The sequence below is a fragment of the Pseudophryne corroboree genome, chromosome 2, assembly GCF_028390025.1.
Source record: "Pseudophryne corroboree isolate aPseCor3 chromosome 2, aPseCor3.hap2, whole genome shotgun sequence".
Taxonomy (NCBI): Eukaryota; Metazoa; Chordata; class Amphibia; order Anura; family Myobatrachidae; genus Pseudophryne; species Pseudophryne corroboree.
In genome coordinates, this window is record NC_086445.1 from 349,451,672 (window position 1) to 349,479,275 (window position 27,604).

Genomic DNA, 27,604 nt, shown 5'->3' on the forward strand with positions numbered 1-27,604 from the left:
TATGTAATGCCAGGGCCGCAGGGACCTAGATAAAAGTGTCCCCCGGCTGTGGCATTATGTATCTGGCTAGTGGAGCCCGGTGCTGGTTTCAGAAATATGGGGGACCCCCACGCTTTTTGTCCCCCGTATTTTTGGAACCAGGACCAGGCGCAGAGCCCGGTGCTGGTTGTTTAAATATGGGGGAACCCCTATCATTTTGTTTCCCATATTTTTTCAACCAGGGCCGGCTCAAAGAGCCCGAGGCTGGTTTTGCTTAGGAGGGGGGACCCCACGCATTTAAAAAAAAAAATATATATAACACTTTCCCACCCCTTCCCACTGAAAAACATGCATGGATCTCATGGATCCGTGCATGCCTATCCGAACACGGTAAAAAAAAGCAGGTCTGTTTTTTTAAAGCACTTTTTCACGAATTGTATTTCTGCACGGCAGTGTTTGGCTATTGTCAGCAGTGTTTGTGATTTGCTCTTTTTAGTAAATGACCGATTTCTACCAAATTGCAGGCGTATTTGACCGATGGTGTATTGATTCGTAATTTTTTCCTAGGACTTCCAAAATAATACGAATGCCCTCATCACTGCCATGATTTGAGTTTAGTAAATTCCCGAGATGACACTTTGAAGAAAAAACATCATCTCGGTCAAAATCGGGACCTTAGTAAATATACCCCATTGTATTTGCAAATTACAATGGAGAATTAATTAATGTATTATCCACTCTAATTAACACACTACTACCTTGACCAAAAGGGGAACTAATTCCTCAGTATGGTCTACTGAAGATCTCTTAGCCATTGCCACCATATATAATACTTTTTCATTGTAAACTTGATTCTGTAGAATTTAGGACGAGTGCTACAGTATAGATTCCCAGTATTTTGATAACCCTAAAATATTTTATCTATTTTTCCAGGAAGTTCTTTTTTTCAGAGCCCAACTATAGTGTTGGGCCTTTGAGGAAAACAGAAACTGGTTGGAATGAAGGTCCATATAATCACATTATCTTCTGACCCGGCTATGAGGATATGTATATAAAAAAAAGTGAAGCAGGACACGGTTGTACTTTCTTTGGCATCACTGGCTCCCACCACTCTATACACCAAATCTTCAGATTGTAGGGAGAATTTCTTTTAGAGAACCTTCTGTGAAGGACGGAACACACAGCATGCGGGAATGATTTACTTAAGCATAAACAGATCAGTTATTTTAAGTATATTATCTTGCTCACATAGCTTTCTCAGAAGGAGAATTCAATTAGATGTGGTCATTTCCCACAGGCTAACTGTACGCATGGGGCTATTCAATTAGAGCACATGGTAGCCCGCAGGCTGCAGTTACTGAGGATTTATTTTCGAGCCTGAGTAGGCTTGAAAAGAAATCCGCATTAAATGTCCTGATCGCGGATTAAGCCATATGTCTGGGAACGTATCCCGGATTCTATGGGTTAGCGCGCGTTAGCAGGGTAATCTACATGGTGAGAAAATGGGACTGTAATTGAATAGCCTTGGGTATTAAGGCCTGAGGCTACCACACTTTCCCCCTGCAGTAAAGTACCACATCAAATTGAATAAAAAGTAAATTTACTTGCTCTTTAAATAACCATAATATTGTATTTGCATTTTGCCATTTATGGAATCAGTACTAATACTGATAATAATGTCAGTGGTTTACTTTAAACAGTGAGTGAAGTTATGTTCATGTGGTAAATATTGCAATAATTAAATTGCACATCTGAAATATTTACCTAGAACATAATAAATGAGTAAGAGAGAGCGCATTAGGTTGTGGTAGATACGGAATAAGTTACTCTGCTTGATGTGCACATAGTTCATTTTCCAGTATAGAGCTGGTATTTGCAGTTGAGCGATTACTTGAAGCTTTTAATGGGGATTTCAGTATTATTTACTGCAGCTATGTTCTTCTACCAGGAAAATGATGACAATATTTTTCAATTAGTCGGGATAACATTAGGCTCTAAAAACATCTTTGAAGGCATGGCTGCTGCATAAAATTAAAATGAGATGACAAGAAAACATTGATATTTTAGTGATACGTTTCTTTTAAGGTGAAGTAGTAAATGAATATATACAGCTCTTGGAGTGAAGAAAGAGGTGGAATCTCATTTATAGCTTCTGTGTATATATGACTATGGCCTCAGTACAAGTATCTGTAGGGAAATTGTAATGTAAATAGAACATAATAAAAAAAAACTAGAGCAGTGCCATGATTGTAAACCAAGCTAAGAGAAAGTATTTCCATGCCATTATGTTTTTAGAGGAAATTACTTTTGTGTGATTAAGATCCCTAATGTTACTGAAGTCTTGTACTATTTTTCTGTTTTGTATCATGGAAACTGTTATGAGTTTAATACATTTATGTAAGTTATTGATTTTAGATGTGATTTGTCCCATCATTATCAATTATTACACTTCTGCTTTTGTTATATAGAAACATCATTTTTTATTTTGCGGTCTACTCATGAATAAATGCACTAATTTTATAACTAAACATCAGTGTTAGCATACATGGCTTGTTCAGAGCTGCACGTAATACCGACTGTTTTCACTGAACATGCACAAAAATCCATCCAAAAATGACAGAAGCAATGCGAAATGTGGAGTAAGAGTCATTCGATTGCATGCTCACTTCTGGGCAGGCTGCTTCCAGCCCTCACAGCAGTTAAGCTTACATAAGAAAGAAAAATATATACAGCGCTGCTTGACACAATATAATCTAAAATTGTATATATTTAATATAAGAATTGATAATTAAAAATACTTTCGTTACAAATAAAAAATTGACACTCTAAAATGTAATATGTCTCATAAATGACTCGGGTGGACTTAAGGATCTAATATGCTGACAATAGATGAACTAAGCACTCTTTAGTATAATGAAATCAGCACAAGCACAGTCATAATGATGGACTAGATGTATATTAGTTCATCCAATTGGATGTAGTTACCAAGTCTGTGTTCCGTTTGAAATGGATCCCGTAAGGTGTAAGTCCGTATGGCAACGGAGGTGTAGTTGGGGTCCTGGTTCACAGTTCACTTGGAACTCCGTGTTCCGTTAGGTGGGTCCTCCTATAGATGTCATAGGCAGTGGCAATGCCGGTAGGGGTCCTGGTTCACGGAGGTGAAGATGGAAGCAGAGGTCCTGACTGCAAGTGATGGCTTAATAGAAGTGCTGGTCATCATGTGTCCACACAGGTCCTTGTCTAACGCGTTTCGCTGCTCCTGGCAGCTTTGTCAAAGGTTTGACAAAGCTGCCAGGAGCAGCGAAACGCGTTAGGCAAGGACCTGTGTGGACACATGCTGACCAGCACTTCTATTAAGCCATCACTTGCAGTCAGGACCTCTGCTTCCATCTTCACCTCCGTGAACCAGGACCCCTACCGGCATTGCCACTGCCTATGACATCTATAGGAGGACCCACCTAACGGAACACGGAGTTCCAAGTGAACTGTGAACCAGGACCCCAACTACACCTCCGTTGCCATACGGACTTACACCTTACGGGATCCATTTCAAACGGAACACAGACTTGGTAACTACATCCAATTGGATGAACTAATATACATCTGGTCCATCATTATGACTGTGCTTGTGCTGGTTTCATTATACTAAAGAGTGCTTAGTTCATCTATTGTCAGCATATTAGATCCTTAAGTCCACCCGAGTCATTTATGAGACATATTACATTTTAGAGTGTCAATTTTTTATTTGTAACGAAAGTATTTTTACTTATCAATTCTTATATTATATATATACAATTTTAGATTATATTGTGTCAAGCAGCGCTGTATATATTTTTCATTCTTCTTGTCTTTTCAAGGGTTTGACTACCCCTTATCTATACAGCTGCTAGGGAAAACACACACTAATCACAGCGCCCACATATATACTTGCTATATATATTTTCTCCAGTTAAGCTTAAATGTATACTGTAGAGCACAGGTTCTCAAACTCGGTCCTCAGGACCCACATAGTGCATGTTTTGCTGGTCTCCTCACAGAATCACAAGTGAAATAATTAGCTCCACCTGTGGACCATTTAAAATGTGTCTGTGAGTAATTAATACACCTGTGCACTTGCTGGGTTACCTGCAAAACATGCACTGTGTGGGGTCCTGAGGACCTAGTTTGAGAACCCCTGCTGTAGAGGAAGACAAAATTGGAACAAGCAGCTCCACTTAGAAGCTAGCGAGCTCAACTTGGAGAGGTTAATCAGGAGAAAGCTACTTCTGGGCCACACAAATCCCCTTCACTGTGCTATGAATAAAATGATCTCTCTCAAATGGTCACAGACAGGTAGGATGGATGCTATCAGTCCAGGGTTTGCATTGGCACAGTCTGGACGTGGAGTCTAATGGGTCCCCGGTGGTATGGGCTTCACTGCCGGTAGCCCACAGGTTGCAGCTGTCTAACTGCCCCCAGGATATGACTAGTTGGGAGTAAGTGACACAAGGCAAAGTACTGAACGAAACAAACACACTACTATATATGTTCCATAGATTGTAAGCTTGTGAGCAGGGTCTTCCTACCTCTATGACTGTTTGTTATTACCCAGTTTTGTCTTATCATTGATTGGGGATAATTCAGACCTTATCGTTAGCAAGCTATTTTTGCACTGCTGCAAACAGATAGTCGCCGTCCACAGGGGAGTGTATTTTAAATGTGCAAGTGTGCAAACGCATGTGTAGCAGAGCTGTACAAACAAATTTTGTGCAGTCTCTGAGTAGTCCAGGACTTACTCAGCCAATGCGAACACTTCAGCCTGCCCGGGACCGGAATTGACGTCAGGAACCTTCCCTGCAAACACTTGAACACGCCTGCGTTTTTCCAAATACTCCCAGAAAATGGTCAGTTTCCACCCACAAAAGCCTTCCTCCTGTCAATCTCCTTGCAAACACCCGTGCGAATGGATCCTTCGCACAAACCCATCGCTGCGCTGCGATCCGCTTTGTACCTGTGCAACGTGCCTGTGCATTGTGGTGCATAGGCATGCGCAGTTTAGACCTGATCACCCGCTGTATGAAAATGTAGCCTAGCGATCAGATCTGAATTACCCCCATTGTGTCCAGTTGTAAAGCGCAACGGAATATGCTGTGCTATATAAGAAACTGTTAATAAATAATATGAGCTGCACTGGAGAAATCACTAGTGGATGCAGGCTCTGTACACACATTATTGCGTTTGTTTTTATCTGAGGCACTACAATTATATCCATCAGTGATTTGGATTCTTGATTTCACAAATTGATTATACTCGCAGTATTGATGTTTGAAAAATCTGTAAAGTTGTATTGATAAAGCCCTGATGAAGTCCGTAGGACGAAACCCAGTAGGGCTAAAATGCATTGTTCATCTATTCAGCTGGATTTCTTATCATCTACAAATTCTGCCTCCAAAGAGATTTATCAGAGCAATATCTATCCCAGCGCTGATTGTGGACATGTATATTGAACGTTTATAATTTTAAATGTACCTTTTTTTAAGAGGTTATTGTTCTTGTGTTAAATAAATCCAAGATTTTAAGGGAATGATGCCGTCATGTACTTCTGAATGACCTTATGTATTAAGGCTACTATTGGTAGATTATAATATACACTGCTCAAAAAAATAAAGGGAACACTGAAACAACACAATGTAACTCCAAGTCAATCACACTTCTGTGAAATCAAACTGTCCACTTAGGAAGCAACACTGATTGACAATCAATTTCACATGCTGTTGTACAAATGGAATAGACAACAGGTGGGAATTATAGGCAATTAGCAAGACACCCCCAGTAAAGGAGTTGTTCTGCAGGTGGTGACCACAGACCACTTCTCAGCTCCTATGCTTTCTGACTGATGTTTTTGGTCACTTTTGAAAGCTGGCGGTGCTTTCACTCTAGTGGTAGCATGAGATGGAATCTACAACCCACACAAGTGGCTCAGGTAGTGCAGCTCATCCAGGATGGCACATCAATGCGAGCTGTGGCAAGAAGGTTTGGTGTGCCTGTCAGCATAGTGTCCAGAGCATGGAGGCGCTACCAGGAGACAGGCCAGTGCATCAGGAGATGTGGAGGAGGCCGTAGGAGGGCAACAACCCAGCAGCAGGACCGCTACCTCCGCCTTTGTGCAAGGAGGAACAGGAGGAGCACTGCCAGAGCCCTGCAAAATGACCTCCAGCAAGCCACAAATGTGCATGTGTCTACTCAAACGATCAGAAACAGACTCCATGAGGGTGGCATGAGGGCCCAACGTTCACAGGTGGGGGTTGTGCTCACAGCCCAACACCGTGCAGGACGTTTGGCATTTGCCAGAGAACACCAAGATTGTCAAATTCGCCACTGGCACCCTGTGCTCTTCACAGATGAAAGCAGGTTCTCACTGAGCACATGTGACAGACGTGACAGAGTCTGGAGATACCAAGGAGAACGTTCTGCTGCCTGCAACATCCTCCATCATGACCGGTTTGGCAGTGGGTCAGTAATGGTGTGGGGTGGCATTTCTTTGGGGGGCCGCACAGCCCTCCATGTGCTCGCCAGAGGTAGCCTGACTGCCATTAGGTACCGAGATGAGATCCTCAGACCCCTTGTGAGACCATATGCTGGTGCGGTTGGCCCTGGGTTCCTCCTAATGCAAGACAATGCTAGACCTCATGTGGCTGGAGTGTGTCAGCAGATCCTGCAAGACGAAGGCATTGATGCTATGGACTGGCCCGCACGTTCCCCAGACCTGAATCCAATTGAGCACATCTGGGACATCATGTCTCGCTCCATCCACCAACGTTGGTGGATGGTCGTTGCACCACAGACTGTCCAGGAGTTGGCGGATGCTTTAGTCCAGGTCTGGGAGGTGATCCCTCAGGAGACCATCCGCCACCTCATCAGGAGCATGCCCAGGCATTATAGGGAGGTCATACAGGCACGTGGAGGCCACACACACTACTGAGCCTCATTTTTACTTGTTTTAAGGACATTACATCAAAGCTGGATCAGCCTGTAGTGTGTTTTTCCACTTTATTTTTGAGTGTGACTCCAAATCCAGACCTCCATGGGTTAATAAATTTGATTTCCATTGATAATTTTTGTGTGATTTTGTTGTCAGCACATTCAACTATGTAAAGAACAAAGTATTTAATAAGAATATTTCATTAATTCAGATCAGGGATGTGTTGTTTAAGTGTTCCCTTTATTTTTTTGAGCAGTGTATATTACCAACACATTTATACCACCCTGAGGCTCTAAATCTGTTTTTGTATTGGATGTTATGTGACTCAAACTAACAGAGGGTCTTTTTAGAGGTGCAGCTTTCATTTCTGAATAGCACAACATAAGGACATATATAGGCTTACCATACTATCCTTTTAAACCAGGACACTTCTGAATTACACAGGTTCTGTAGCTGGCTGAATTCAAGCCTATATTTCACCTGATTATAGTCAGCTACAGTACCTGTGTAATCCATGAGTGTACCGGTATAATGGGACATTATGGTAAGCCATTCTAAGCATTGCATATGACTTAGAAATAGGTCCATAATGCCATACAACTACAGTACAAATACTCAAAAATGATCTGCCATGGTTTTCTGCTGGTAGTTAAAAAATAGTAAGCTGTAAAATTTGTGTGACTGCATCTACTCTGTATCAAGGGTCCAGATGGGTGACTGCTATTTACATTGTTATTGCTGCATTCGCATGGCCAACTTTCTGGCTGCTCCCTCCGGGATGTGGGTGGCCGCGGGTGGCCTCATGGAGACTTGCCCACTCTTCTGGGCATCTGGGAGAGCCATCTTAGATTTGGGAGCCTCCTTGACATTCCCGGAAGAGTAGTCAAGTATGATTTATATAGTGGGTGAATGGGGACATGGTTAAAAAACAGATCTTTTCTACTTACCATGTAAATGCAAGACAGTGTATACATTCTATAATAACAAAACATTTTTAGTCTTTAGATTTTCTTCAAACCTATATATGGTTTCATACATAAGACATTATATTATGAGGGGATGGCAGTAATTGCTGCACCACGTTTTGCATGGTGAGCATATTAAAAATGCAGTTAAGGAATCTCATTTATTTGTATTTGAATCTGCATTTTTTTTTCTTCACAGAAAACACAGTGATGGAGTTAGACACGTTAGCTGTAGATCAGAGGTGTTTAGCTCACTTTGAAAGCTCTGGCACCTACAATGATCTGGGGAAGAACTGACAAGTCCCCATAGGGAGGAGGGTGGTTGACAGGACAGCAGTGGAAGACTCAGCAGATTGTGTGTTTGATTTGATTTGAATTGTAAATGCAATTGTTTCCCATCAAAACATCTATTCTAAAATAAATAAATGCAAAACCAGTCAAGTAAAGATCAAGTAATCACTTATGTGGATGCTTATCATCTGGATATTAATTCTGTTTCAAAATGTATTGAATTTGTAAGCACAGCTTGCACTAACTGTGTCATACACTTAGCAGGTTGCAGTTTCCTTCCCTAATATATTTTTACGTGACTACATGTAAGAGTGCACACTACTGAAACTTATTAAAAATGGATGTTGTTTTAAATAGAGATGAGTGAAATCGCAGTGAAGTTTTGTGACAGAACAGTTGTTTTGCAGAAGTTTTTGTGGTATAGACTTTGTGTTATGCTGTTGCCTTGCCACTCTGCCGAATGCCACACTGCGGGCCTTATTCAAAGTCCATCTGATACGTCTGCTCATGCGTCGGAGTGGCACTGTGCACGTGCTGCGATGGTCTTACAACAGCGGCCACAGAAAGGATTTATTCACATTATGAGTGACAGGCAGGGACTGTTTAAGGGCGGTAACGGGGGTGTGGTGGCTGAAACGCAGGTTGATAGGTCCCCTTTCAGGGGCCTGTCACAGCATGAAATTATGATCTTGTACGCTGCCAAAATGGCTCCGTCATCTTAGTTCCGAGGGCCATTCTTTTATCGACTGATCTGTGCCGGCTGCTGCATCTATGTACACAAGCAGCGGATTTGCGAGACCGCCAGTGGATCTCTCAATACAAGTCCTGGCAGCTGTGACATTTACATATTTTCACACAGTAGCTGTGTACAGATTTGCAACAGTGACAGCTTTAGCGCACAGCTCTGAAACAGCCCCTTAATCACAATTTGCGATTTTTATTTTAATGTCTCATATTTGGGACATACAGAATTATCTGCAAAATTCAAGCTGTGACTCCATCCCTTTGGCTGCAACTCCCCTCAGTTGGCAGCTGGAGGCCTGGCACTACGGCCAGTACAGAAATGCTAAAACTTGCAGCTAACAATTGAAATAGATAAAAATGCAGCTAATCGTACCCTAGTGGCTTGAATATTCTGAATTGCTTTGTCAAGCAGACATTTCAGTGGACTCTCCCCATGCTGTAACCGGGTTCCAGGTTGGAAGAATCGGGTTACCCATTTACACTGCAGCTCACCCAGGCCTTTCCCGGATAAAACCCTGTTAGCTACTCAGACAGAAATGTTTGGGAGCCATTTCCACTGAGCTGCATCCCGGGTTGAAACAATAACCCAGGTTTTTAAGGCAGTGGAAAAGGGGTATTAGTTTCAGTTTGTGAATAAACACCCTTACTGTTCTTTTGCTGCAACTGCACGCCCACTAGAGTCACATTCATGCCCACTTTCTGCGATTCCATGCTCATTTCAGCCCCGGGTTTAACTCGCTAGTAACAGTGTCAAATCAGACTTGAGACAAAAGAAGTTGGGCATACGCAGTGCAATATGAGACTGAAAAAAGCCCAGATTTTATTTAAGAGTGACTGTGAATAAGGCTATGAACCTGTAAACTTGCATTTCATGGAATGAATAAAACTAGAGTAGCGACTTGCCAATGTGATCGGGGGTGGACTGGAAACACTTAAACTCAAATTCTGTTAACCAAACAGGTACATTTCATAGCCATATGAGTAAGGAGGTTAATAATTTGCAGACTAGTTCTGAAAATTTTGCTGCTATCTTGTTTTAATAAAGTGGAAAATGTTGCAACAATGTACAGAAACACAATTTGTTTGATACTGTACCTGATACTGTCAAAACTGGGATGCCAGGCAGCTGCAGGGGATTCTGGGGCTGCTGTTCCATAGCAGCCAGGACGCTTGTGTTACGTGCAGCACTGCAGCTGCAGGGAGTTATTCATTAAAGGAACCTCTCCACTACGATTGCTCTGATTTGTGCTTTTCTTTGTTAAAAGGCAGTCAGTCCTGCCGGTTATAGCTTGTGCCTGTCTCCAGACGTAGCCTGTCCCGTGGATACTCTGCTGGATTTACTGACAATTTGTGTCCAAGTCCTTGCCCTGCCTGTGTCCACCTTCAGTCATAGTGTGTTAACCCCTTGCCTACTTCTCCAGTGTACCCGCTCTCAGCCTGCGGAGGAATACCAACTGCACTGTGTTTGCATACCATCCTGTACTGTGACTGCAAGTTATCTACTCAGTACCGTGTTCCATCTCGCAGTGCCTCACCTGCCTTGCCTTAGATCCTGACCCAGATCTGAACTTACCCTCCGTGCTCCAGTGTTTGAACCCCAGTTCTGTTTTTTGTGGTCTCTAGTCTATCATGTGTGCCCCTACTGCTAGAGCTTTAAGTCCGGGCAGCAACCTAAGTAGCGGTGTACTTGTCATGTACCAAGGGAACAGCGGAGGCCTGTTATTGGCGAAAGACCCTCTCACCGAGTCTCACACGAATAGTATTAGAATTCCTAACAGGTGCGGATTCAGATTAGGTTTATGTTTGGATTTCTTGAAAATTTATAAAAATGGCTAAAATCATGTAATTTGGACCTATTTGTATTACTACAGTATCAATTACATCCATTTCTCTCCTGTGTGAAATGGCACCTGAAATCACAAGGGAAGGGACTTACAAGCAGTCCAAAACCTAAGATTCTGATTTTAAACCTGAGTACCGAACTGAGGAAAGCTCCATGCGTGAACCCAAGTCCAAGCATGCGCACTAGCAGTGCCAAGTTAACCTTGGGCAGGGACAGACTGGGGCCAGAATTCGGCCCTGCCACTCGCATGCGCACAACAGAGGGGGGGCATAGGCACAGCACATGGGGGGTGTTCCGCAAGTTAGGGGGCATGGACTCGCGCCCATACCCCATTTTGGTTAAACTGCACAGTATGGGTGGGGGGTGGTGGCTTGTGGACACGTGCCATGTCAGCGCGTTACAAACAAGTACTTCCGGCGGTGGGGGGCACAAACAGAGCCAGGAGTTGCGCTGCGCGTGGCCTTACCGGCTTCTTTGTGACTGGACTGGCCCACCTGCCCTTCGGCCCCTCTGGCATTTGCCAGAAGTGCCAGATGGGCAGTCTGGCCCTGGATTTGGATCAGTAGTAGTGATAGGGATCACGGGAACAGCTGATATATTCGGATCAGCTGTCTTTGCATTGGAGCAATGGTGAATTGCTCTGGTGATTTTGTATCCACCGCTGCTATTTGCAGCAAGTTGGATACTTAATTGTACCAACATCGATGTGTACCAACATCAGGCTGCATTCACATTAATAACAGGGAAACCTTGTCTGAAGGTTATCTCAACTGTACAAATAATACAACATATACCAGTGCTACCCTGAAACAAGGGTTTGGATATGAAATCCTGGTGGATGGGATGCCGGCTGTCATTATCCCGACAGCGACATCCCGCCTTCCAGAATGCCGGCAGTGGGGCGAGCACTATGAAGCCCCTTGAGGCTCACTGCACTCGCCACGCTGCTGTCACAGTGGCTCGCTGCACTTGCCACGGGTTCTATTCCCACTCTGTGGGTGTTGTGGACACCCACGAGTGGGAATAACCCTGGTGAGCCTGTGGCATTCACGGCTGTTGGGATTCCGGCGTCGGGATCCTGAACGCAGGGATCCCAACAACCGGGATATTAACTACATCCCAAACAATTCCTGATACCTCATAGGGTTTTTTTTTTACAAAACACTGTTACAAGAAGTAAAAAGACAAGTTGTTAAATTACCTTTTATCTAGCAAAAAGTGAAGATACAGAAAAGCGCAGTTATAAATTATATATAATATCCAACAATTATATAACAAACATGGATTTTCTTGATTCAGTTGCTGGAGAGCCCCCTGGTATTGGTCATTTGTGTGAAGAAACATAAGTATATAGCATTGCATTGTCAACAGGTATTTCTAAGAAAGAATTTGATTCGGGTGTTTTTTTTCCCCAAATATCCCTCAAAAACAGCTTAAATCATAGAATTTGGGTGTAATTTTGATCCCATAGTATTATTAACCTCAATAACCATAATTTCCACTCATTTCCAGTCTATTCTGAACACCTGACACCGTACAATATTATTTTTAGTCCTAAAATTTGCACCGAGGTCGCTGGATTACTAAGCTAAGCGACTCAAGAGGGCGGCACAAACACCTGGCCCATCTAGGAGTGGCACTTCAGTGTCAGACAGGATGGCACTTATAAAAATTGGCCCCAAACATCACATGATGCAAAGATAAATAAAAAAATAAGAGGTGCAAGATGGAATTGTCCTTGGGCCCTCCCGCCCTCCCACCCACCCTTATGTTGTATAAACAGGACATGCACACTTTAACAAACCCATCATTTCAGCCACAGGGTCTGCCACACGACTGTGGCTGAAATGACTGGTTGGTTTGGGCCCCCACCAAAAAAAGAAGCAATCAATCTCTCCTTGCTCAAACTGGCTCTACAGAGGCAAGATGTCGACCTCATCATCATCCTCCGATTCCTCACCCCTTTCACTTTGTACATCCCCCTCCTCACAGAGTATTAATTTGTCCCCACTGGAATCCACCATCACAGGTCCCTGTGTACTTTCTGGAGGCAATTGCTGGTGAATGTCTCCATGGAGGAATTGATTATAATTCATTTTGATGAACACCATCTTCTCCACATTTTGTGGAAGTAACCTCGTACGCCGATCGCTGACAAGGTGACCGGCTGCACTAAACACTCTTTCGGAGTACACACTGGAGGGGGGGCAACTTAGGTAAAATAAAGCCAGTTTGTGCAAGGGCCTCCAAATTGCCTCTTTTTCCTGTCAGTATACGTACGGACTGTCTGACGTGCTACTTGGATGCAGTCACTCATATAATCCTCCACCATTCTTTCAATGGTGACTAAATCATATGCAGTGACAGTAGACAACATGTCAGTAATCGTTGGCAGGTCCTTCAGGCCGGACCAGATGTCAGCACTCGCTCCAGACTGCCCTGCATCACTGCCAGCGGGTGGGCTCAGAATTCTTATCCTTTTCCTCGCAGCCCCAGTTGTGGGAGAATGTGAAGTAGGACCTGTTGACGGGTCACGTTCCGCTTGACTTGACAATTTTCTCACCAGCAGGTCTTTGAGCCTCTGCAGACTTGTGTCTGCCGGAAAGAGAGATACAACGTAGGCTTTAAACCTAGGATAGAGCACGGTGGCCAAAATGTAGTGCTCTGATTTCAACAGATTGACCACCCGTGAATCCTGGTTAAGCGAATTAAGGGCTCCATCCACAAGTCCCACATGCCTAGCGAAATCGCTTCATTTTAGCTCCTCCTTCAATCTCTCCAGCTGCTTCTGCAAAAGCCTGATGTGGGGAATGACCTGACTCAGGCTGGCAGTGTCTGAACTGACGTCACGTGTGGCAAGTTCAAAGGGTTGCAGAACCTTGCACAATGTTGAAATCATTCTCCACTGCGCTTGAGTCAGGTGCATTCCCCCTCTTTTGCCTATATCGTAGGCAGATGTATAGGCTTGAATGGCCTTTTGCTGCTCCTCCATCCTCTGAAGCATATAGAGGGTTGAATTCCACCTCGTTACCACCTCTTGCTTCAGCTGATGGAGGGGCAGGTTCAGGAGTGTTTGCTGGTGCCCCAGTCTTCGGCATGTGGGCCACCGACAGCATCTCTTGCACGCCCCTGTCATTTTTAAAAAGATTCTGCACCACCAAATTAATTGTATGTGCAAAACATGGGACGTGCTGGAATATGCCCACATGTAACGCACGCACAATATTGGTGGCGTTGTCCGATGTCACAATCCCCAGGAGAGTCCAATTGGGGTAAGCCATTCTGCGATGATGTTCCTCAGTTTCCGTAAGAGGTTGTCAGCTGTGTGCCTCTTATGGAAAGCGGTGATACAAAGCGTAGCCTGCCTAGGAACGAGTTGGCGTTTGCGAGATGCTGCTACTGGTGCCGCTGCTGCTGTTGTTGCTGCGGGAGGCAATACATCTTCCCAGTGGGCTGTCACAGTTATATAGTCCTTAGTCTGCCTTGCTCCACTTGTCAACATGTCCGTGGTTAAGTGGACATTGGGTACAACTGCATTTTTTAGGACACTGGTGACTCTTTTTCTGATGTCTGTGTACATTCTCGGTATCGCCTGCCTAGAGAAGTGGAACCTAGATGGGATTTGGTACCGGGGACACACTACCTCAAGAAATTCTCTAAGTCTCTGTGAATTAACGGTGGATACCGGACACACATCTAACACCAACACAGCTGCCAAGGTCTGAGTTATACGCTTTGCAACAGGATGACTGCTGTGATATTTCATCTTCCTCGCAAAGGACTGTTGGACAGTCAATTATTTACTGGAAGTTGTACAAGTGGTCTTCCGACTTCCCCTCTGGGATGACGATCGACTCCCAGCAGCAACAACAGCAGCGCCAACAGCAGTAGGCATTACACTCAAGGATCCATTGGAGGAATCCCAGTTAGGAGAGGACTCGTCAGACTTGCCAGTGACATGGCCTGCAGGACTATTGGTGTTCCTGTCTAAGGAGGAAATTGACACTGAGGGAGTTGGTGGTGTGGTTTGCAGGAGCTTGGGTACAAGAGGAAGGGATTTAGTTGTCAGTGGACTGCTTCCGCTGTCACCTAAAGTTTTTGAACTTGTCAATGACTTCTGATGAATGTGCTCCAGGTGAAGTATAAGGGAGGATGTTCCTAGGTGGTTAACATCCTTACCCCTCCTTATTACAGCTTGACAAAGGCAACACACGGCTTGACACCTGTTGTCCGCATTTCTGTTAAAATAATTCCACACCGAAGAGGTGATTTTTTTTTGCAATTTGACCAGGCATGTCAATGGCCATATTCATCCCACGGACAACAGGTGTCTCCCCGGGTGCCTGACTTAAACAAACCACCTCACCATCAGAATCCTCCTTGTCAATTTCCTCTTCAGCGCCAGCAACACCCATATCCTCATCCTGGTGTACTTCAACAGTGACAGCTTCAATTTGACTATCAGGAACTGGACTGTAGGTGCTTCTTCCAGCACTTTCAGGGGGCGTGCAAATGGTGAAAGGAGCCACCTCTTCCCGTCCAGTGTTGGGAAGGTCAGGCATCGCAACCGCCGACACAATTAGACTCTCCTTGGGGATTTGTGATTTAGAAGAACACACAGTTCTTTGCTGTGCATTTGCCATCTTCTTTTCAGTTTTCCAGCGGAAGGAAGAGTGCTTCCATCCTCATGTGAAGCTGAACCAATAGCCATGAACATAGGCCAGGGCATCAGCCATTCCTTGCCACTCCGTGTCGTAAATGGAATATTGGCAAGTTTACGATTCTCCTCAGACGCTTTTAATTTAGATTTTTGGGTCATTTTACTGAACTTTTGTTTTTTGGATTTTACATGCTCTCTACTATGACATTGGGCATCGGCCTTGGCAGACGACGTTGATGGCATTGAATCGTCTCTGCCATGACTAGTGCAGCAGCTTCAGCACTAGGTGGAAGTGTATCTGGATCTTTCCCTATTTCACCCTCCACATTTTTGTTCTCCATTTTTTAATGTGTGGAATTATATGCCAGTAATATTATTATATCAATAGCAATGGCCTACTGTACTGTACAACTATATACTGTTGGTCACCAAAATGCTGCACTGTACTACTATATATACTGCTCACAAAAATGCAGCACAGATATGGAATGGATACTTGTAGTGACACGGAGCTGCAAGATACAGCAATGGCCTACTGTACTGTACAACTATATACTGTTGGTCACCAAAATGCTGCACTGTACTACTATATATAATGCTCACAAAAATGCAGCACAGATATGGAATGGATACTTGCAGTGACACGGAGCTGCAAGATACAGCAATGGCCTACTGTACTGTACAACTATATACTGTTGGTCACCAAAATGCTGCACTGTACTACTATATATACTACTCACAAAAATGCAGCACTGATATGGAATGGATACTTGCAGTGACAGAGCTGCAAGATACAGCAATGGCCTACTGTACTGTACAACTATATACTGTTGGTCACCAAAATGCTGCACTGTACTACTATATATACTGCTCACAAAAATGCAGCACAGATATGGAATGGATACTTGCAGTGACACGGAGCTGCAAGATACAGCAATGGCCTACTGTACTGTACAAATATATACTGTTGGTCACCAAAATGCTGCACTGTACTACTATATATACTGCTTACAAAAATGCTGCACAGATATGGAATGGATACTTGCTATGACACAGAGCTGCAAGATACAGCAATGGCCTACTGTACTGTACAACTATATACTGTTGGTCACCAAAATGCTGCACTGTACTACTATATATACTGCTCACAAAAATGCAGCACAGATATGGAATGGATACTTGCAGTGACACAGAGCTGCAAGATACAGCAATGGCCTACTGTACTGTACAACTATATACTGTTGGTCACCAAAATGCAGCACACTGAACACAGATATTTGCAGCACACTGAGCACAGATATGGAGCTTTTCAGTCAGAGAACGTAGATATTTGCAGTAGAGATGTGCACTTGAAATTTTTCGGGTTTTGTGTTTTGGTTTTGGGTTCGGTTCCGCGGCCGTGTTTTGGGTTCGACCGCGTTTTGGCAAAACCTCACCGAATTTTTTTTGTCGGATTCGGGTGTGTTTTGGATTCGGGTGTTTTTTTTAAAAAACACTAAAAAACAGCTTAAATCATAGAATTTGGGGGTCATTTTGATCCCAAAGTATTATTAACCTCAAAAACCATAATTTCCACTCATTTTCAGTCTATTCTGAATACCTCACACCTCACAATATTATTTTTAGTCCTAAAATTTGCACCTAGGTCGCTGGATGACTAAGCTAAGCGACCCTAGTGGCCGACACAAACACCGTGCCCATCTAGGAGTGGCACTGCAGTGTCACGCAGGATGGCCCTTCCAAAAAACACTCCCCAAACAGCACATGACGCAAAGAAAAAAAGAGGCGCAATGAGGTAGCTGTGTGAGTAAGATAAGCGACCCTAGTGGCCGACACAAACACCGGGCCCATCTAGGAGTGGCACTGCAGTGTCACGCAGGATGGCCCTTCCAAAAAACCCTCCCCAAACAGCACATGACGCAAAGAAAAAAAGAGGCGCAATGAGGTAGCTGTGTGAGTAAGATAAGCGACCCTAGTGGCCGACACAAACACCGGGCCCATCTAGGAGTGGCACTGCAGTGTCACGCAGGATGGCCCTTCCAAAAAACCCTCCCCAAACAGCACATGACGCAAAGAAAAAAAGAGGCGCAATGAGGTAGCTGTGTGAGTAAGATAAGCGACCCTAGTGGCCGACACAAACACCGGGCCCATCTAGGAGTGTCACTGCAGTGTCACGCAGGATGGCCCTTCCAAAAAACCCTCCCCAAACAGCACATGACGCAAAGAAAAAAAGAGGCGCAATGAGGTAGCTGTGTGAGTAAGATAAGCGACCCTAGTGGCCGACACAAACACCGTGCCCATCTAGGAGTGGCACTGCAGTGTCACGCAGGATGGCCCTTCCAAAAAACCCTCCCCAAACAGCACATGACGCAAAGAAAAAAAGAGGCGCAATGAGGTAGCTGTGTGAGTAAGATAAGCGACCCTAGTGGCCGACACAAACACCGGGCCCATCTAGGAGTGTCACTGCAGTGTCACGCAGGATGGCCCTTCCAAAAAACCCTCCCCAAACAGCACATGACGCAAAGAAAAAAAGAGGCGCAATGAGGTAGCTGTGTGAGTAAGATAAGCGACCCTAGTGGCCGACACAAACACCGTGCCCATCTAGGAGTGGCACTGCAGTGTCACGCAGGATGGCCCTTCCAAAAAACCCTCCCCAAACAGCACATGACGCAAAGAAAAAAAGAGGCGCAATGAGGTAGCTGTGTGAGTAAGATAAGCGACCCTAGTGGCCGACACAAACACCGGGCCCATCTAGGAGTGGCACTGCAGTGTCACGCAGGATGGCCCTTCCAAAAAACCCTCCCCAAACAGCACATGACGCAAAGAAAAAAAGAGGCGCAATGAGGTAGCTGTGTGAGTAAGATAAGCGACCCTAGTGGCCGACACAAACACCGGGCCCATCTAGGAGTGGCACTGCAGTGTCACGCAGGATGGCCCTTCCAAAAAACATTCCACAAACAGCACATGACGCAAAGAAAAATTAAAGAAAAAAGAGGTGCAAGATGGAATTGTCCTTGGGCCCTCCCACCCACCCTTATGTTGTATAAACAGGACATGCACACTTTAACCAACCCATCATTTCAGTGACAGGGTCTGCCACACGACTGTGACTGAAATGACGGGTTGGTTTGGACCCCCACCAAAAAAGAAGCAATTAATCTCTCCTTGCACAAACTGGCTCTACAGAGGCAAGATGTCCACCTCATCATCATCCTCCGATATATCACCGTGTACATCCCCCTCCTCACAGATTATCAATTCGTCCCCACTGGAATCCACCATCTCAGCTCCCTGTGTACTTTGTGGAGGCAATTGCTGCTGGTCAATGTCTCCACGGAGGAATTGATTATAATTCATTTTAATGAACATCATCTTCTCCACATTTTCTGGATGTAACCTCGTACGCCGATTGCTGACAAGGTGAGCGGCGGCACTAAACACTCTTTCGGAGTACACACTTGTGGGAGGGCAACTTAGGTAGAATAAAGCCAGTTTGTGCAAGGGCCTCCAAATTGCCTCTTTTTCCTGCCAGTATAAGTACGGACTGTGTGACGTGCCTACTTGGATGCGGTCACTCATATAATCCTCCACCATTCTTTCAATGGTGAGAGAATCATATGCAGTGACAGTAGACGACATGTCCGTAATCGTTGTCAGGTCCTTCAGTCCGGACCAGATGTCAGCATCAGCAGTCGCTCCAGACTGCCCTGCATCACCGCCAGCGGGTGGGCTCGGAATTCTGAGCCTTTTCCTCGCACCCCCAGTTGCGGGAGAATGTGAAGGAGGAGATGTTGACAGGTCGCGTTCCGCTTGACTTGACAATTTTCTCACCAGCAGGTCTTTCAACCCCAGCAGACTTGTGTCTGCCGGAAAGAGAGATCCAAGGTAGGCTTTAAATCTAGGATCGAGCACGGTGGCCAAAATGTAGTGCTCTGATTTCAACAGATTGACCACCCGTGAATCCTTGTTAAGCGAATTAAGGGCTCCATCCACAAGTCCCACATGCCTAGCGGAATCGCTCCGTGTTAGCTCCTCCTTCAATGTCTCCAGCTTCTTCTGCAAAAGCCTGATGAGGGGAATGACCTGACTCAGGCTGGCAGTGTCTGAACTGACTTCACGTGTGGCAAGTTCAAAGGGCATCAGAACCTTGCACAACGTTGAAATCATTCTCCACTGCGCTTGAGACAGGTGCATTCCACCTCCTATATCGTGCTCAATTGTATAGGCTTGAATGGCCTTTTGCTGCTCCTCCAACCTCTGAAGCATATAGAGGGTTGAATTCCACCTCGTTACCACTTCTTGCTTCAGATGATGGCAGGGCAGGTTCAGTAGTTTTTGGTGGTGCTCCAGTCTTCTGTACGTGGTGCCTGTACGCCGAAAGTGTCCCGCAATTCTTCTGGCCACCGACAGCATCTCTTGCACGCCCCTGTCGTTTTTTAAAAAATTCTGCACCACCAAATTCAAGGTATGTGCAAAACATGGGACGTGCTGGAATTTGCCCATATTTAATGCACACACAATATTGCTGGCGTTGTCCGATGCCACAAATCCACAGGAGAGTCCAATTGGGGTAAGCCATTCCGCGATGATCTTCCTCAGTTGCCGTAAGAGGTTTTCAGCTGTGTGCGTATTCTGGAAAGCGGTGATACAAAGCGTAGCCTGCCTAGGAAAGAGTTGGCGTTTGCGAGATGCTGCTACTGGTGCCGCCGCTGCTGTTCTTGCGGCGGGAGTCCATACATCTACCCAGTGGGCTGTCACAGTCATATAGTCCTGACCCTGCCCTGCTTCACTTGTCCACATGTCCGTGGTTAAGTGGACATTGGGTACAGCTGCATTTTTTAGGACACTGGTGAGTCTTTTTCTGAGGTCTGTGTACATTTTCGGTATCGCCTGCCTAGAGAAGTGGAACCTAGATGGTATTTGGTAACGGGGGCACACTACCTCAAGAAATTGTGTAGTTCCCTGTGAACTAACGGCGGATACCGGACGCACGTCTAACACCAACATAGTTGTCAAGGCCTCAGTTATCCGCTTTGCAGCAGGATGACTGCTGTGATATTTCATCTTCCTCGCAAAGGACTGTTGGACAGTCAGTTGCTTACTGGAAGTAGTACAAGTGGTCTTCCGACTTCCCCTCTGGGATGACCATCGACTCCCAGCAGCAACAACAGCAGCGCCAGCAGCAGTAGGCGTTACACGCAAGGATGCATCGGAGGAATCCCAGGCAGGAGAGGAATCGTCAGAATTGCCAGTGACATGGCCTGCAGGACTATTGGCATTCCTGGGGAAGGAGGAAATTGACACTGAGGGTGTTGGTGGGGTGGTTTGCGTGAGCTTGGTTACAAGAGGAAGGGATTTACTGGTCAGTGGACTGCTTCCGCTGTCACCCAAAGTTTTTGAACTTGTCACTGACTTATTATGAATGCGCTGCAGGTGACGTATAAGGGAGGATGTTCCGAGGTGGTTAACGTCCTTACCCCTACTTATTACAGCTTGACAAAGGCAACACACGGCTTGACACCTGTTGTCCGCTTTTCTGTTGAAATACCTCCACACTGAAGAGCTGATTTTTTTGGTATTTTCACCAGGCATGTCAACGGCCATATTCCTCCCACGGACAACAGGTGTCTCCCCGGGTGCCTGACTTAAACAAACCACCTCACCATCAGAATCCTCCTGGTCAATTTCCTCCCCAGCGCCAGCAACACCCATATCCTCCTCATCCTGGTGTACTTCAACACTGACATCTTCAATCTGACTATCAGGAACTGGACTGCGGGTGCTCCTTCCAGCACTTGCAGGGGGCGTGCAAATGGTGGAAGGCGCATGCTCTTCATGTCCAGTGTTGGGAAGGTCAGGCATCGCAACCGACACAATTGGACTCTCCTTGTGGATTTGGGATTTCGAAGAACGCACAGTTCTTTGCGGTGCTTTTGCCAGCTTGAGTCTTTTCAGTTTTCTAGCGAGAGGCTGAGTGCTTCCATCCTCATGTGAAGCTGAACCACTAGCCATGAACATAGGCCAGGGCCTCAGCCGTTCCTTGCCACTCCGTGTGGTAAATGGCATATTGGCAAGTTTACGCTTCTCCTCCGACAATTTTATTTTAGGTTTTGGAGTCCTTTTTTTACTGATATTTGGTGTTTTGGATTTGACATGCTCTGTACTATGACATTGGGCATCGGCCTTGGCAGACGACGTTGCTGGCATTTCATCGTCTCGGCCATGACTAGTGGCAGCAGCTTCAGCACGAGGTGGAAGTGGATCTTGATCTTTCCCTAATTTTGGAACCTCAACATTTTTGTTCTCCATATTTTAATAGGCACAACTAAAAGGCACCTCAGGTAAACAATGGAGATGGATGGATACTAGTATACTTATGGATGGACTGCCGAGTGCCGACACAGAGGTAGCTACAGCCGTGGACTACCGTACTGTGTCTGCTGCTAATATAGACTGGATGATTGATAATGAGATGAAATCAATATATATATGTATGTATATATAATATCACTAGTACTGCAGCCGGACAGGTAGATAATATATTTATTAGGTAATGATGACTGATGACGGACCTGCTGGACACTGTCAGCTCAGCAGCACCGCAGACTGCTACAGTAAGCTACTATACTATAGTAGCATGTACAAAGAAGAAAGAAAAAAAAAAAAAACACGGGTAGGTGGTATACAATTATGGATGGACTGCCGAGTGCCGACACAGAGGTAGCTACAGCGTGGACTAACGTACTGTGTCTGCTGCTAATATAGACTGGATGATTGATAATGAGATGAAATCAATATATATATGTATGTATATATAATATCACTAGTACTGCAGCCGGACAGGTAGATAATATATTTATTAGGTAATGATGACTGATGACGGACCTGCTGGACACTGTCAGCTCAGCAGCACCGCAGACTGCTACAGTAAGCTACTATACTATAGTAGTATGTACAAAGAAGAAAGAAAAAAAAAAACCACGGGTAGGTGGTATACAATTATGGATGGACTGCCGAGTGCCGACACAGAGGTAGCTACAGCCGTGGACTAACGTACTGTGTCTGCTGCTAATATAGACTGGATGATTGATAATGAGATGAAATCAATATATATATGTATGTATATATAATATCACTAGTACTGCAGCTGGACAGGTAGATAATATATTTATTAGGTAATGATGACTGATGATGGACCTGCTGGACACTGTCAGCTCAGCAGCACCGCAGACTGCTACAGTAAGCTACTATACTCTATAGTAGTATGTACAAAGAAGAAAGAAAAAAAAAAAAACCACGGGTAGGTGGTATACAATTATGGATGGACTGCCGAGTGCTGACACAGAGGTAGCTACAGCCGTGGACTAACGTACTGTGTCTGCTGCTAATATAGACTGGATGATTGATAATGAGATGAAATCAATATATATATGTATGTATATATAATATCACTAGTACTGCAGCCGGACAGGTAGATAATATATTTATTAGGTAATGATGACTGATGACGGACCTGCTGGACACTGTCAGCTCAGCAGCACCGCAGACTGCTACAGTAAGCTACTATACTATAGTAGTATGTACAAAGAAGAAAGAAAAAAAAAAACCACGGGTAGGTGGTATACAATTATGGATGGACTGCCGAGTGCCGACACAGAGGTAGCTACAGCCGTGGACTAACGTACTGTGTCTGCTGCTAATATAGACTGGATGATTGATAATGAGATGAAATCAATATATATATGTATGTATATATAATATCACTAGTACTGCAGCCGGACAGGTAGATAATATATTTATTAGGTAATGATGACTGATGACGGACCTGCTGGACACTGTCAGCTCAGCAGCACCGCAGACTGCTACAGTAAGCTACTATACTATAGTAGTATGTACAAAGAAGAAAGAAAAAAAAAAACCACGGGTAGGTGGTATACAATTATGGATGGACTGCCGAGTGCCGACACAGAGGTAGCTACAGCCGTGGACTAACGTACTGTGTCTGCTGCTAATATAGACTGGATGATTGATAATGAGATGAAATCAATATATATATGTATGTATATATAATATCACTAGTACTGCAGCCGGACATGTAGATAATATATTTATTAGGTAATGATGACTGATGACGGACCTGCTGGACACTGTCAGCTCAGCAGCACCGCAGACTGCTACAGTAAGCTACTATACTCTATAGTAGTATGTACAAAGAAGAAAGAAAGAAAAAAAACCACGGGTAGGTGGTATACAATTATGGATGGACTGCCGAGTGCCGACACAGAGGTAGCTACAGCCGTGGACTAACGTACTGTGTCTGCTGCTAATATAGAGTCTAGACTGGATGATAAATTATTGATAATGAGATGAAATCAATATAATATCACTAGTACTGCAGCCGGACAGGTACTATATATATTTATTATGTAATGACTGATGACGGACCTGCTGGACACTGTCAGGTCAGCACAGCACCGCAGACTGCTACAGTAAGCTACTATAGTAGTATGTATAAAGAAGAATGAAAAAAAAAAACCACGGGTAGGTGGTGTACAATATTATATATATATATATTATATACAATTATATATATATATATATATATATATATTAAACTGGTGGTGATTGATTATTAAACTGGTGGTCACTTCAGGTCACGTTGCAACTTGCAACTAGTACTCCGAGGCCTAAGCAGACAATCACAAAATATATTATTATACTGGTGGTCAGTGTGGTCACAGCAATGGCAGTGTGGCACTGACTCTGGCAGCAAAAGTGTGCACTGTACGTTATATGTACTCCTGAGTCCTGCTCTCAGACTCTAACTGCTCCCCACTGTCAGTGTCTCCCCCACAAGTCAGATAATACACTTACAGTCACACTATCTAATCTATAAATATCACTTCAGCAAGTAGTATAGTAGTATACAGTATAGTAGTACTCCTCCTAATAATGCTCCCCAAAATACTGTGTCTCTCTCTTCTCTAAACGGAGAGGACGCCAGCCACGTCCTCTCCCTATGACTCTCAATGCACGTGTGAAAATGGCGGCGACGCGCGGCTCCTTATATAGAATCCGAGTCTCGCGATAGAATCCGAGCCTCGCGAGAATCCGACAGCGTGATGATGACGTTCGGGCGCGCTCGGGTTAGCCGAGCAAGGCGGGAAGATCCGAGCCTGCTCGGACCCGTGTAAAAAACCTGAAGTTCGGGCGGGTTCGGATTCAGAGGAACCGAACCCGCTCATCTCTAATTTGCAGCACACTGAGCACAGATATTTGCAGCACACGGAGCACAGATATGGAGCTTTTCAGGCAGAGAACGTAGCCACGTCCTCTCCGTTCAATCTCCAATGCACGAGTGAAAATGGCGGTGACGCGCGGCTCTTTATATAGAATACGAATCTCGCGAGAATCCGACAGCGGAATGATTATGTTCGGCCGCGTTCGGGTTAACCGAGCAAGGCGGGAAGATCCGAGGCTGCCTCGGACCCGTGTAAAATAGGTGAAGTTCGGGGGGGTTCGGATCTCGACAAACCGAACCCGCTCATAAATTTGTTATTATTATTATTATTATTATTATCTTTATTTTATAAAGTGCCAATATAGGGCCTGATTCAAAGTGCACGTAATGACTTGTACTGCTGCGATCGTTTTCGCAGAGTAAGTGCAAGAATATGCTAATGACTCAGATGCCGTCTTATGTATAGAAACGCCCACTGCCCACGTCTCACAGACGCTGCTTATATACAAAAGCAGAAGCATCAGCAACATCAGTCAAACATCGGATCTCTGAGCAAGTGTATACTGTCTCAGGATGAGCATCACACCTAAGACGTCTGGGCCTCTCCTGCTGTGAATGAATTCACAGTGCAACACTTAAACACACCCAAAAAATGAATGGTCCCGAGATTCCCGATACACCTGCATTTATCTAGCCACCCCTGTTATCTCCCCCAAATGCTGGCTACCAGTCAATCACTTTGCAAATAAATCCCTGCGACCGCTGTCGCAAGACCATCACGGCAAGTGAGCAGTGTGATTCTGAAGCCTGTGCAGTGGTAAAAAATTAGCTCCACTGCGACCGAGGTCGACATTGCATGCACTTCTCAATCAGACCCATAATACTAAGCACTGTGGATCATGATATATACAAATAGCCAGTGCTTTTATTTGTATCAGTACATGGCTGAAATGAGTAGAGACACCTCTTCTGAGAGGAGAGATATGCATCAGCTGTCCATGCAGATAGTTCCTGATCAACCAATAGGCTCATCAAGCTGTGGAATGTGGAATGAGAAATGGTGCTGCAGCAGCACTAAAAACTGCATCTCAGGGACACACCTGCAGCCAGGACACAGGAGGCAAACAATAGGGAGGAGGGATCAGTGCTTGGTGTAGAGAAGAATGCCAAGTGAGTGAACAGGATCCTTAGAGATAAGGAGGGAGCATGCCAGCGGTGGGGCCGGTGCTATGCACCAGGGTCCCTGGGGCCTAAGGGGCCTGCAGCTGGCCAGAGTTTTACACACTTCTTCCGCTACTCCAGAATGCAGTCGGGGGCCTGTCGTGCAGGATTACTCATGATTGGTGTGCCCATTTTTGATGTCCTGCCTTCCGACTCTCAAATCTCAATGCAGTTCCCCATCCACTCTTCCAGCTGTCACCAGGTAAAATGGTGGGCAGTCAGGGACGGATTCAATCTTGGGGGGCCCAGGGGAAGAGGGGGATGTATATTAGATTACATGCATCCAGAAGGGACAAAATTATCTCTACCTAAACTTTCCACTTAATATATGCTTGGCGTCACCTGTGTGTTGAGCAATTTCATTGATAAGAAAGGTATGTCAACACAAGTGATTGTAATCATGAATTAAGAGGGAAAGCCAGATAGAGAGCATTTTGTCCTTCCTGAAATGGGTCATGTTGGGAGATATGCATTGTGTATATTAAATTTAAACCAATGGTGTATATTAAATGTAAACTAATAATTTAATAATGTCTAGGTACAGTGTATAGCTCCACCTACAGATGTTTCTACTTACATCTAGCCTCCATGCACGTTACATTAAACAGTCCTTCTAGTCACACCATACTGTGGTGTTAGTTGGTTGTGCCGAGCGTCTTTACGTGCAACTTTTTCCATTAAAACAATGGGGGTAATTCAGAGTTGATCGCAGCAGGAATTTTGTTAGCAGTTGGGCAAAACCATGTGCACTGCAGGTGTGGAAGATATAACATTTGCAGAGAGAGTTAGATTTGGGTGTGTTATTTTGTTTCTGTGCAGGGTAAATACTGGCTGCTTTATTTTTACACTGCAATTTAGATTTCAGCTTGAACACACCCCACCCAAATCTAACTCCCCCTGCAGTGCACATGGTTTTGCCCAACTGCTAACAAATGTGCTGCTGCGATCAACTCTGAATTAGGCCCAATGTGAATAGGATGCACAAGCAGCATATGCTAGTTAAAATGATATGCGCATGACTGTATTCTCTGTGCGACTGTGGCTGTATCTGCATACATCCTAAAAAACACTGTAACGTACCATTTCATATGCAGATGCACAGACTATAGGCATGCCGCATATCATTTTAATTAGCAGAATCTGCTTGTGCATCCTATTCAAGACACCTGATGCTAACAGAGTTGCATGGGACCTGTCAGCTCATTCACACCAGGCATCTCCTGCTGCATGGCGTATTGATGAAACTACATCTGTAATTGAGAGACAACTATTTTATAAAGTTTTCTTGTAGTGGAACAAAGACAATTTAAACAACCTTAAAATACAGATATAATAATATAAAATCTATAATTTATCATGTCACATGCAAGAAAAGTAGCAGCCTCTGTGCTACTTACACCCTGGGACAAGACTCAGAAGGACTCTTTATGTGTGTGTCTCTCTCTAGACCCGAATGCTCTCATTAGATAATAGATTACACTCAGACATGGAGAAGAATCTGGAATCCCTGGGTCACTTACAGCTCTCTTCCCACTTCTATCTCTCCACTGGTCGGGAAGCTCCATTTGTAGCTCATAAAACCTGATACTCCTGTGTCTCTGCACTGCACACTGTCCTACTCACATTCTGTCTACCTGTTTCTGCTGCTGCACAAGAGTGAGAGCTACTGATATTAGTGTGCTCTGGTCGGGGGGCTCCC

At 44.7% G+C, this 27,604-nt stretch overlaps 1 long non-coding RNA gene across 1 annotated transcript in view; it reads left to right on the top strand.

The window, feature by feature from the left end:
- Positions 1–8,532, top strand: part of LOC135050800 (uncharacterized) — a 74,295-nt gene extending 65,763 nt beyond the window's left edge. Inside the window, exon 3 of the long non-coding RNA XR_010241829.1 lies at positions 8,105–8,532. This is a non-coding gene — a long non-coding RNA (uncharacterized LOC135050800). The remainder of the gene's footprint in view (positions 1–8,104) is intronic.
- Positions 8,533–27,604: the final 19,072 nt, after the last annotated feature.